This window comes from Panicum virgatum, chromosome 6K (genome assembly GCF_016808335.1).
Source record: "Panicum virgatum strain AP13 chromosome 6K, P.virgatum_v5, whole genome shotgun sequence".
Lineage (NCBI taxonomy): Eukaryota > Viridiplantae > Streptophyta > Magnoliopsida > Poales > Poaceae > Panicum > Panicum virgatum.
In genome coordinates this window covers 23,561,958-23,575,331 of record NC_053141.1, presented here as the reverse complement: position 1 = coordinate 23,575,331, position 13,374 = coordinate 23,561,958, and the positions used below count along the sequence as shown (strand labels likewise).

Genomic DNA, 13,374 nt, shown 5'->3' with positions numbered 1-13,374 from the left:
CTCCCGTGGAGGTCGAGGGTCGGGCAAGGCAGTACTCTTGGAGAGAAAGTGGGCCATTTCCCTCGTGTTGGGCCGTCTAGGATCGATGGGCCTTGCTTTGAGCCTGAATATTATGTACCTCCTCGTGTTGTCACCCATGTTAACTACTCTGGTGGACGGTGTTAGGGGTACCCGTTATTTTTATCCATATCAGCAATCATCCCGACGACGAAGCAGGCCTCCAAGTTCCCAACTTGGGCCAGACGAGGAAGGAGGGTCAGATAGCCATCGTGGTGGTACTGATACATCTGGTAAAACCGTTCAACGAAGGTGAGCCAGCCGACTTCGGCGTCACAGCACACGCGGCCCATGAAGTGGCAGGTCGCTCGAAGCGAGCGGAGGTCCTCCTTTGGCCGCACCGAGGTCGTAGCGACGCGGCCCTCGATCTGAATGGCCAACTCAGTAGGGAGATCTGCCAGCGCCTCACCGCCATGAGAGCCAGCCGGCGAGGATAGGTGTAGGAGAGCCAGAGATGAGGCGTTCAGATTACTTTAGCTTGAGAGGGGCCAGGTAGAGGGGGGAGTTGTGGATTTCTTGGAAAAAAAAGACCACCAATTTTGGACAGGGGATACGAAGTTCAGCTGGCGCCGCCGACAGTTGGCGGGAAGATGTGCGGGAAAAGGACCCGACCCCTCTTCGCCGGTCGCTGACAGATGGGACCCGCATGACAATCTCACAAAAGAAAACAGATGGTCCCCTATCCTTAAGTAGTTGGGGGGCATTTTAAATAGAATGCGAGTATGGTCTAGACAAAACTCTTTTTTTTAGATTATCTTGACAAAACTCTTGAGTAGCGCAGGGCTGGAACCTAGTTTCACATTGGGCCTTTCTTCTTCATGGGCTAGATCGAGTGGATCCTGGTGGTTCACTCAAACCTCTCTGCCAGCACCACAACAATTTCATATTGGGCCCAGGCCTTATATCTGCGGGCATCACCTAGCCACGGTGCACGCTGGACAGGCCAAACATGATAGACATGGGCGACGGCCTGCTGGCCAGCACTCGTACTTGTGGACGTCTGCTCACTGCTATCTAGTGGAGCCCACATTGACATATTTGACCCACAACCCTAACACGTGGACCTTCAGGTTTTAGTCAGCACACGTGGCTGCGAGCAAGACTTACTGGACCCGTTAACCAGGGCCTACAGTTGCACGTATTACCCACATCAGCCTGCTGGGTCCGCACTTGTACAAGTGGATGCCCGGTCAAACCTCTCGCAACGGACTCGGTGGATATAGTTGACCAGCAACCGTTCCAAGACGAAGCGCCCCGGACTGGTTCTATGATGAATCGTCATACGTGGCAGCCGGTCTGGTTCTATGACGAATCGCGTTGATCACATGTAAGAGGACTAGATGGCGCACCTTTTTTATGACGATATGAAATATTATTCTGTGACGTGCATTTTACTTTCGTCATAGTTTCGCAGGTGCTGAGGGCTGTGCCGATGAACTAAGACGGAACCCAAGGTGTACTATGACGCGTGTTTTGCTTTTGTCATGGTTGCGTAGTGTCCGAAGGTTGCCGACGAAGACCTATGGCGAACCTGTTTTTTTTGTCATAGATGTGGTCTGTTCAATGATGAAGCTAAAAATATCATGCGAAAAAATGTCATGGATGCTACTATTTATACTAGTGCCACCCTAAACCCTAAACATAATCTATTTCCTCCCACCCCAGCCAGCAGGCAGCAACAACCGCATGCCCCAGCCCCCAGCGCCCAGGGCCCAGGCCTCCATCGCTCGCACGCAGCCGTTGCCGCTCGCCCTGTCTTGCCGTTGCCGCTCGCCAGTGTCCACGCCCTAGCCCGCCGCAGTGGTGCTGTTTGGCACGGCGACCCACAGTTATTGTAGGGGGGGCTCTCCCATTGACATGTGGGCTCCATGGGCATGGGACCCACACGTCAATGAGGGTAGTTCCTCTACAGTAACTGCAGAGGAACCACTTCCCGTTGTCCCTACCTGCCTCGTCCTTGCATCCTTGCATGCTAGCGTCGCGATCGCCAGCTTGCCCCACCCACCTCATCCTCCCAAGGTCCCTCGCACACACCCAGAGGCTACGCAACCCCCCCACTGGCCGTGGCCTCCACCACACGTGCCTAGGGGCCGGCGTGCTCTCCTCCACCTGGCCACGTGAGCTTGCTGCCGTGCCATCCTTGCCGCTTGTCCACTATATAAGAAATTATCAAAAAAGACACCATCATTGGAGACGCGGTTTCTAGATGCTTCTCCAATAACTCATTAGAGATGTGTGTTAACAACCCGCGTCTCCTATTAGTCTATCAAAAACTCTTATGAATAACTCATATCTCCTATCTACCTATATAGAAGACGCGTGTTGTAAACCTGTACCAGTAAATTCATTTAGTCATAGGAGACGTAAGACTGACTTCAGCAGACGCCCGCCCACGTGGTCGACGCTTCTCGACGCCAGTCGACTCCACCACACACGTGGCCCGCCCGCCCGCACACCACATGACCCTCGCGACGCCTCCGCGGGCGTCTACCCAACACGCATCTCCTTTGCCTATAGCTCGGACCCGAATTTTTTATGCAATCTAGTTCCACCCTCTCCACGTCCGGGCCCCCTCCCGCGGTCTCCTCTCTCCCGAATCTCCCACCTCTCCCCACCGACGCAGCATCCCCTCCTCCCCTCCTCTCCCTGCCCCGTCGCCGCCTCCTCCAATCCTCAACGCCACGAGTCCTCCCCTCCTCTCCCCGCCCCACCGCAGCCTCCTCCCCTCCTCCCTCTCTCCGCAGCGGCGCGGCACGGAGCGCAAACGCGCGCGGGGACGCGGCTTGGCGGCGTGGCGTGGGGACGCGGCGCGGAGCGGACCGCGAGCGCACGTGGGGACCCAGCAGGGCGGCGCTGTGAGGATGAGGCGGCGGCTCCCCTACAGATTTGGCGCTGGCAACAGTTCCCCCTCCCATGCCGATGGCAGCAGATCCCCTCCCCACCTAGCGGCGATGGATCCCCATCCCCACTAGCGGTGAAGTGCAACAGCGAAGCGGCCGTGGCTCGCAGCAACCGCAGGTAGAGCTCATGCCTAGCTTGTTTGTCCTTCACAGATGCCCCTGGTGGAAGGGGTGCTTGGCGGAGCTGCTGCGCTGCACCGGGCATCACTGGAAGCAGCAGCGTAGAAATCGCCCGGGGATTGCTCTATGGTGGGTTGGTCGTCGGCTGTAGCGCCACGCCGGCGACCGTGCCTTCAGCTGTGCATTGGCATCTTCTCCCTCTGCAAGCAGCAGCGAATCGTTGTCTGTGTGCACTACCAGCAGGACGATGGCCGCCATGGCCTCCCCAGAGGTGCTTGCATCTTCCATGTAGTGTCATGTCGATTTTTTATGGATCTGTGCATAAATACGCGTATAAACTCTTCCGATTTTTTATCGATACTGTAGTGTCATGTCCATTTAAGTAAATAGCCATGATTCAACTCTGTTTCTAGGCAAGTTCATCACAATTGAAGTGCCCAAATCTACAGCCAGTAATAGAAAACTCCAGTTCTAGGTTGAAGTTGCTAATCTTTATTCATAATGAGTTGATCTATGTAGCGCGTGCACAGTAAGTAGTACTACATGTTGGCATATTATGGATATGGCACACGCTGAAAGTTCTCTATATATGGCAATTTAAACTTTCACTATCATTGCCAGCCACTTTTTATAATAGTGGACAACATACATGGTTATCATCTTATACCTTTGACATGGTCACTTCGTTAGGTACAGGAATACAAAGAGTTGGCAGAGTGGTCTCAATCAATCAATTCTATAGTGTCTAAGTCATGCAGGTGAATATAATTTACGTCTGGGTATCATAAAAGAGCTACATCCTGATATGGTGGCAACACATGTAAGCAGGTATATTATTAACCAAAGTGAACTCCATACGGCATTTCAATTCTGTATGTTTTGAAAATCCTAATAACCTTGTGATGCCCTTTGTTCAGCCCTCAGGTTTTTGAAGGTCATCCATTTATTGTTGAAGCTGTGATAAGCATTGTTGTGGGTTTTGGTGATGTCTTTCGCTGCACAATGGGGCTCACTGATCGGTTTTGCAAGAACCATTTGCTTAATTTGCTTTGCATATTCACTGAGGCTTAAGCCAAATTTACTCAACTATTTGAAAATTCATCAGAGAAATTAGGCTGAGAAGCCACCTGTTTCTTAAAAAAAACGCTACTCTTGATTCTAAGTTGCTTTACTGAACTGGCATCTAGCCTGTGGTTGCTTTTGTTACTGGCCCTTAATGTGCTGCAGCCTGATTACTTTGGATATGAGATTATTCTTGTTTGCTATGGCACTCAGTCAGACTTGAGCTATCTTTATAATTACATTTTACTTACTGTCTTTTGACATCTTTGCACAAATATAGGAATGAACAAAAATTTAACCATCCTAGACATGCTTAAGAGTTAATAGTCAGTCAGCAATGCTTAGCAATTGGAAACCCTTTTAGTTTTGACCATACTCTAACCGTTGGTATCATCAGTGGTTTAAATCAAGATATTTTCAGTGGAGCTGGGGTGAAAATTGGCGGTGGAATTAAAACAGATGCAGCTATTAACCCTGGTAATATATTTGTGGATATGTTTCAAAATGATTTCTATACTGATTATCTTCTTCAAAAGAAAATTGCAGTTTTGATTTGCAAAACTCAGACACTGATTTCTTCAACACAAGGTAGTACAAAACTGTTCGGTAACCATGTATTTTGATGAACCTCATGCAGTGGTGGTCCTTTGCTTGGCTCAAAGGGGCATATAATTGGTGTTAACACAACAATTTTAACACAGACAGGTAAGTTTGTTGCATTTCTCAAAACTGTGCTAGCAAAACATGATCAGGTACCTTAATCCATAAAGTAGTCCTTATGATTAGATGTTTCTATCAGATGTTTGTTCTTTGTATACATACATGGATACACATACCTCAGGATCTATACTCTATAGTTAATAGCAGTGAGAAGAGCATATGTAACAGTAGTCTCCTAACTGTTACTTTCATGATCTTAACTAGCTGATCATGAAGTTTAACTACACATATTTCTGTTCATTTTCTAGATTGCTTTGTTCAAGACTGTTGTTGTGACAACACTGAATGACTTGCATTTTCTAGTTTGACATTGGCTTAGACACTTAGAGGCCAGGAGTTTTTTATCTATTACTATTCTATAAAAAAATGGGTGCCTGATAAGTTTGTGCAATTAGTTTTACTTGACATGTGTGTATGTGCCTTGTCCAGGTACTTCTGTTGACAAGTCCCTGAATGCACCTAGTAGCAACCCTTGCGTGGCTCCTTCAGCAAAAGGTCACCGGTAATTAAGACTGCATTTGTTCAATAGATTAACACTGCACTTGTAATGTAAACAGTGGAAAACGCATGTGAATTTGTGATGTAAAGAATGGATAAAACATATGTATATGTGATGTAAGGGTATATTTTGTCCCCTTTTTTTGTTTTTTTAATTCATCATAGGAGACTGGTTAACAACCCGCGTCTCCTATGTGACGAACCTGCGTCTCCAATGACCATCTCATAGGAGACGCGGGTTTGTAAAAACTCGTCTCCAATGACCTCTCTCATAGGAGACGTGGTTAACCGTGTCTCTATGACTTCACATTGGAGACGCAAATTTGGAGACGCAAAAAAATATCTCCTATGTGAGTTAATCTGCGTCTCCTATAAGGCTTTCTTACATAGTGGTCTGCACGGTCGAGGGGCCCTCGGCTCGGCCTCCGCCCCACCACCGGCGCCGCCGCCCCAATGGTGCTGTGGGGCACGGGTAACCCACGGGTCGCACGAAACCTGAGTGAACACAAGTTTGGACACAAAATTGTGCTCGTGACGGGTGGCAGGTTTTTAACAGGCAGAATTTTTGTTCATGGATACGGGTTTGGGATGGATAAATCTAGCGGATTTGTGCCCGTTTCCATCCCTAGCCTTACTGCTTGTTAGCCAAACTGCTTGTCCTTTTAAGCGGAAACAGAATCCAACACCAATTTGATCACCATGGCATGTGATGTGAGGTTGGTCAATTTCTCGTGAGAATACATCAAGAAGAGAGGGAGAGAACCGACAGGGCAATTGGCTTCTCTCTAATACATCATGATCCATCGTCAATCAAGAAGAATAACATGGTGGAACAGGCACGAAAAGGGTGTGCTCCAATCGCCCTTGTCATCCTACTTTGTGCGCCCTGATTGAGCGCGTCCACCTTACCGCCGCCCCACCTAGGTGGTAAAGAGTCTTAAAATTTGACTTAGATAATATAAGGATTGGGCCTAATTTTATACAATTTCAAACTATATATATATACCTATTGTCTATTTTACTCACAGTGTGTGAATATTATTTAACACACCGGCGGAGCGCCGCCTAGCTCCGGTGAACCCACCAAAACATCTAAACTTGGAACTGTAAATACTACAAAAGGAATCGTAAAACTTGAGCAATAAAGATCCCTCTCTCCGCAGACTTTAATGTTTCCTACCAGAATAAAAGCCTCCCTCTCTCTCTCTAGACTTTAATGCGTTGTCCTACTAATGTGAGCAATAAGAAAAAATGGTTCCAATTTCTTATTACCGCCCAAGCTTCTAGGTCCTGGCAATGGCAACACAGCCATGGCGTTGCGCCAGCCCCTCACTCCTGGCATTTGTGTCAGCGAATTTTCCAGACAGCACACCATGGCGCTCTCCCAGGCGTCGAATCATGGAGACCCGCAAGCAACCATTGTTGATGGCATGGAGGGCGGCGCGGCCGTGCTTCAATCTGGTGGGTCACGGCGCATCCATACGCCCCTCTCTTGTGAGTCCATGATACATGAGTGCCACTTCCATATGGGTGCCCCCTGCATGCGGCGCGCACGCGCATGCGCCGTCTCTCCCCCGGCGGAACCGCTTGGGGCCATCGCCGGGGTCAGCGCCCACACCCCGCAGCTACTGTCTGCTTCTCCGGCCGGCTCCATCGACGCACCGGAGAGGCGCGGATTCTCTGCACTCTTCGCAGCCCAATCGATTTCGCTAGCGGCCGTCGAAGGCACATTTGTGGATACAGCAGGTATGTCAGGTGACCACATTTCATCATCTGCTCCAATTTTGGTTGAACCGATGCCTCCTAGATGCAAGACACGGATATGAGTCGGCCAAAAGAAACGATTAGGAATCACAGGTAGACAACGAACACATTTTGACGGCAATTGAACTAGTCAATATTATTTCTGGCAGCCACTCATCCCTTTTTACTCCAACCTCACATGTGCACGAAATAACTAGCCCCCCCCCCCCCCCCCCCCCCCCCCCCCCCCCCCCAGCTGATCATTTTTTGCTTAACAGGTGCATAGCAGGTAGCACTTACTGGGACTTCCAAGATGATATGCTGGGTGATGTCGGAAATCGAGTTGAGCCATCAACCAACGCTGCGGGTGATGTCAGAAATCAAGCTGAGCCATCAACTAACGCTGCCCAGGCGCCACACACAACAGCAGCCGCTCATGATGCAGATATAGGCTCATGATATTGTTTTGACCAACATTATGTTAAGTTTTTACATGACAGCGCATCAAGCTTCTTACGGCCGGTTTTAATTCTATTTACTACCGGAAGGTTAAAGTTTTACTTCAACTGTACCTCCATGAAGAAACACTAATGTTTTTTCATCCCCCACAAGCATCGACCTTTAACATGTAGATCGACGCACAAGAATCTCGAAATAGAACAGAATTCTTGTTCTGCCCGACATCATGTTACTCCCTCCATTCTTAATTATAGTTCGTTTGACTTTGTTGACACTAAATTTGACAACTCGTCTTATTCAAAAAATTTATAAAAATATAGTCAAATTTAACTCATTCTTAAAGAACTTGTATTGATGAAGTAAGTCACAACAAAAGAATTGATATTTTGTATAAATTTTTAAATAAGACGAATTGTCAAAATTGGAGTGAAAAAAGTCAAACGACAGGAACGGAGGGAGTATGATATTACGACACGACAGCTAGCGTACGGAGTTTTTTACGGCTAGTTTTAATTTTATTTACTACCGGAAGGACAAGGTTTTACTTCAAATGCACCACCACTAAGAACCGCCACATGCATCAACCTTTAACATGTAGATCGACGAACAATAATCTAAAAATACGCCTGACTTCTTGTTTGACCCACATCATGTTAACCTTTTACAACACCACAGCGTATCGAGCTTCTCACGACCAGTACTAATTGTACTTACTCGGGAAGGTTACTGTTTTTACTTCAACTACACCTCCAGGATGGAACACAAATATTTTTTTACGTCCGCCACATGCATCGACCTATGACATGTAGATGGACGCACACCAATTTATACTATAAAGATCGAAAATAATTGAAAACTTTTTTCACTCACATTAGGCCCACCGTACCCCTCACGCCGGACCCACCTGTCAGGGCCGAGGGAGGTGGGAGGGAGTGGAGACTCATAAAAATCACACGTTGGGAGCGTTTCTGCCAAAAACATAATTTTTTTCTCACCACACGCCTCACATACCCGCCCGCGTACCCGTTCATCCGGTCAACGCGTGCCTTCTTCTTTCCTCTGCTCTGTGCGCCTGCCTTCTCCCCTCCAGCTCGTTGTGCGCACGGAGCTAAGGAAATTTGGCGGCTACTAAATCTTGAACACATTAGGAAAGCTCTCGGAAATTGCAAATCAGGAATAGAAACTATTCAGGAAATTTGGAAATTAGATGATGCAACACAACAAAAGGTGTGGATTCTGCTGTGGAGATGGTGGTCGGCAAGGAACAAAGTGAATGCGGGGAAAAAGCCAATCTGCAATGGAAATCTCTTCACTGATTACCTTTTATGAATCTGACTTTGAAAAATTGAAAAAGCAGGAGGGAGGAAAGACACCGAAGAAACAACAAAAATGGGAACCACCACAGCCTGGTTTTTATAAAATTAACATTGATGCATCTTTCCAAGCCAAATCAGGAAAGAGCGGGTGGGGTTTTGTGGCAAGAGGTAACAATGGGGAGTTTTTGGAAGGGGGATGTGGTCACCTAGAACGTGTTACAAGCTCTTTACATGCTGAAGCTCTTGCAGCCCTCAAAAGTCTTCAAAGGGTTGCACATTTGGGAATGCAACAAATCTGGAGAGAGGGCTGAGATCGAATGAGTTGGACAGGAGTCTGGAAGGGGGTCTCTTTCGTCAGATCAGAGATTTTATACACCATTCTTTTGCTCAATGTGTGGTCCGGGCATGTCCGCAATCATGCAACAAAGTGGCTGATAGCCTTGTTGCTCATGGGGCGAGCGTTGTACGCTCTGGTTCGGAGGTCTACATGGATCAAGTCTCCGACTATGTAACCAGTTTGGTATCTGGAGATCTTTTTAGAGTCACTGGTTAGTGGAAACTTGTCTTCCTGGTAAAAAAGAAAAAGCTCGTTGTGCGCACGCCCCCACCGCCGCCTGATGGCGCCCGCGCGCACAGCCTCCTCGGTCACCGCTCCGCCGCCACCTCCCCTCCTCTCGCTCGCCGCACGCACGCCACCGCCGCTCCTCTCGCCCGCTCGCCGTTGCCCCGGCCCATTCGCCGCGCCGCTTGCTACAGCCGCTACTCGACCTCGTGGCGTGGGAGGGATGGTTGTTTACCCGCCGCGCATACCCGCTCGTCAAGTCGCCGTCGTTTCCTTAGCCTCTCGTCAAATCGCAAGAATCAGCTCTCACTCACCCCCACCCGCGCCCGTCCACGGCGCAGGGGCTCCGGCAGCGTGAGGGCCCCGTCGAGATGGGGTGGCTATGCAGCGGCTCCAGCGGCGTGACTCGTGAGGTCGTGAGGACAAAACCACGTCGGGGGACGGCGAGCATGGGCGTCTCGCGGCGGCCGACCTCTCCCGGAGGCTCGCCGCGGCCACTTGCACGCGGGATGGGGCGTTGGAGCTCGGCGTGCGTGCTCCCGACGCCTACTGACACCGTGCTGGCGTTGCCTCCCGTGGTTACGGATGCCGCGACGGTGCCGCTTGCAGCCGAGATGCCGCCTGCGGATCTCCGTCGCGTGGTGGAGATGTGCCCGAAGTTGTGCGTGGCTCGGTGCCGGTGAATACAATCATGGCCACGTTCTGATTCATGACGACTTGTGTCCGTAGTCGCGGAGATCATCGCAGCCGCGCTCTGATTCATGACGGAGGAGGTGGGTGTCCCTTGTACAACTTGATGGCGAGCGCTACTATGGATGCGAGGTGCTTGATAAAATTACCGAACGACAGGATTGTACTTTGACTGTCAGATTCTGGATGAAGTTACCCATTGAAAGAATTTTCTTTGATCGGATGAAATTAACCATTGAATGAATTGCATCTACTAATCACAAAGACGTAGGAGTGAGGGCAGCAGGATTGCACTGGCAGGCACTGTGGCGTAACCACCCAAAACTACTGGGTCCGGGTGCACTGATCTTTTGTTACTAAGCAACTCTGACTCAAATTGGCACTCACCGGTAGTTCGTCGAGTGAAGCCTCGATTAAAGCCACGCTATTCCAGGATCAGCAGACAACACTCACACGAAGGTGAGCCCAGAGATTACAACACAGAACATTTCTTACATCTCAGAGTGATTGTAGCGGAAAGGAAATTTATTACAAACCAGGTTCAGAATAGTAAAGTACTACAGAGTTCCATCTACTCAAATTATTCAAGTCTCATTGTTCAGCGGAAGCATTAAAAGATAACTAGCGAAATAACGTGACGCATCGATAAAGCCCGTACGAAAGCGTCACTCAGCGGGAGGGTGGTCAGCACCGGCTGAAGGACCATCCCACTCAACAGACCAACCCGGAGGCAGAGTACACGGCCAAGTAAGACTCGCGAACAGATCTTCAAAGTTAGTACCTGAAAAACAGTGCCACAAGCAAGGCTGAGTATACTAATACTCAGCAAGACTGACCCGTCTCCGGATATATCATAGTCCGATAACTAGACATGCAAGGCTCTTTGGTTGGTGGGTTTTGTTTTGCCAAAAACACCGCTAAGTGTTGATCCTTACTTTCAGGTTTTACTTAGCCATCTTCTAGTTGGATTAACCATTCTAAATTTGCAACTAACTCTACACAAACATGGTAGCGCAACCATTTAATCAACCAGCAGTATTGTCATCATCATATTCCACTTGTTACTCTGTGTGACCGAAAACATTAAGCAATCTCATGCCGTGAGAGGCGGACGATTCTGAATCAAATTTCAACCTGGCCAGGGGAACCTAGACCACACGCATGGGATCGACTTCGCTCCCGCCCACGCTACTTTTCCCCTTTCTTTCCAGTCCGTGGATCCGGGTCACCCTCCCCGACTACAGAGCCCGACGTCTCTACACCCGTACGTCGCGACAAAAATATAAACCCTACTTCTACCAAGAGGGTGAATAGTCGTTCCACTCGCCGGTCCAATCAGGTACTTAAACTTACCGATTACCATATTTCTCGGTATGTGGCTAGTACTTTCAAACGCTTAACGAAATGAGCCACACCCCGCGACCTTAACCATTTTTGACTATACCAGCGGGGTATCACAACTACACAACCCCGCCCGTTGTCCTTATATTTCAGCAGGAATTAAAGTCAGTAAAGTTCCTATTTGCTCGCGAGAGGCAGGAAACCCCTCGACTTCTACCGTACCTAATTAGCATGGCAACTAGTCGATAAAAAGATCCGGTATCAAACATAGGTACCTAGGGATCATGCATCTAAGGTTTTCGATCAACGCCTAGAAAACTTAAATGCAGAAAGAAACTATTACAACACATTATAAATAGATAAATGAATAATAACTCGAAAAATAAGGCATAATGCACCGGGGCTTGCCTTCCTGGGCACTGTCAGGCAGAAAAACCTCTGGGGCTTGGCCCAGGCCTTGAGACAAGTTAGCACAGTTCAAATTAGCCTCCTGATCAACACGAGAGTCCGCGAGCACCAATTCGTAGTCACCGTCCGCGACATTAACCGTTTCTATATGCAATGCAAGATTATGAGTTATTCATGAATAACGATTTCTTTCATTCACGATAAAGTTGTAGTTCAACAAAAGTTAATTCAGTTATAAAATTCAATATTTCCTTTCATGGGCAGTCATTTATAGAGTAGTAAACACAACTATGTTTCTTCATAATTGAGTGTGGGTTTTGGTTTTCATTTTTATCATTAAACATAGCATGCTTTCACTATTTCATAACAACAAAACTACTCATGAGCTAGTGATGAGAAATTAAAGTAACACAGATCCAACTTTAGCATCTATGGTATAAATTTCAGCATCTAACCATAAAGCAATTACCATAATTATTCATGTAAGTATATTACTCTAGTTGCTTCACCTTTTTGCACAGAACGTTTGACATAGTTTCTGGTGCTACAAATTTTACGGGAGCATCTACCAAGCATCTACTCGGTACTTTAATTTATCCAGATTTTATTCACTTATACAGCAGAGGTGACAAAAAGAACAAATTTAACAAGATTTTAAATAAGATTAATTCTACAGAGAGTTATACTAGGGATGTGGTTTTCAAATTTTTACCAGAGCCTAAACATGAGCTAAACATTCTCCAAAAAAATTATCAAGCTTTATATCCACAAGATAAATTAGTTATGCATTTAACTTAACATGAGTTAGCATAATTTTTTCCAAAGTTCATTTGATCAGTACTGCATGTGAAATTTTTATTATAGCTAGAACATATTCCAAACAAGAACATGTCCCAAAATCAAGATCAGATACGGCCTAGTTTACTCAGAACAAAAATGGTAAATCTAGCCATGAGATACTAAGCATGATTATTAACTAAAGCAAAACTCAGTAACTGCAGCTCAAAATTTTTAGGCAAGAACACAGAACTAAAATGAGACTTCAGAAATAAACATAGACTTTTCTGAGCATAAGAAATATATATGATGAATTAAGTTGATTAAACAAGCATAAATCATGGTATATAGTAAATGAACTCTAATAAATCTGAAATTTATAGATTAACAAGGTTTCAGTTTCACATGCATGCAGTAGGAATTCCAGAGCAAGTTCATGTATATGTTTTCCAGAATTAATTCAGGAAATTCAACAACAGATTAGAGAATCTTGATTGTTCCAATATGTTAAATGTTTTGGTTGGGTGCCATCTTTTTACTGTGAGCTTAATATCCGATTAGTGATAACATATTCAAAAATCAAGGTCATTTGTTGAGTAGAACTTCCTGAACATGCATAGATTGATTTTCTTATTCTTTTTCTTAGATTAAATTTGGTAGAGTTTATGCAGATTTGACTGTTACAAAACTTGTAGATCTTGTTACAAGGATTCCAGATCAG

General features: G+C 46.9%; 2 long non-coding RNA genes across 3 annotated transcripts; both read left to right on the top strand.

Annotated features, from left to right (window-relative positions):
• Positions 1 to 2,617: 2,617 nt before the first annotated feature.
• On the top strand, positions 2,618 to 5,494 carry LOC120712074. Of its 2 annotated transcripts, XR_005690662.1 has the most exons (6): positions 2,618 to 3,031; positions 3,111 to 3,348; positions 3,768 to 3,905; positions 3,995 to 4,616; positions 4,777 to 4,844; positions 5,289 to 5,494. It is a non-coding gene; the product is annotated as an uncharacterized LOC120712074 (long non-coding RNA). The 2 variants fall into 2 exon arrangements; XR_005690661.1 differs by having other exon boundaries at positions 2,665 to 3,348.
• Positions 5,495 to 6,608: 1,114 nt separating this feature from the next.
• Positions 6,609 to 7,781, top strand: LOC120639138. Its single transcript, XR_005661287.1, has 2 exons — positions 6,609 to 7,103; positions 7,379 to 7,781. It is a non-coding gene; the product is annotated as an uncharacterized LOC120639138 (long non-coding RNA).
• The last annotated feature ends 5,593 nt before the right edge of the window (positions 7,782 to 13,374 follow it).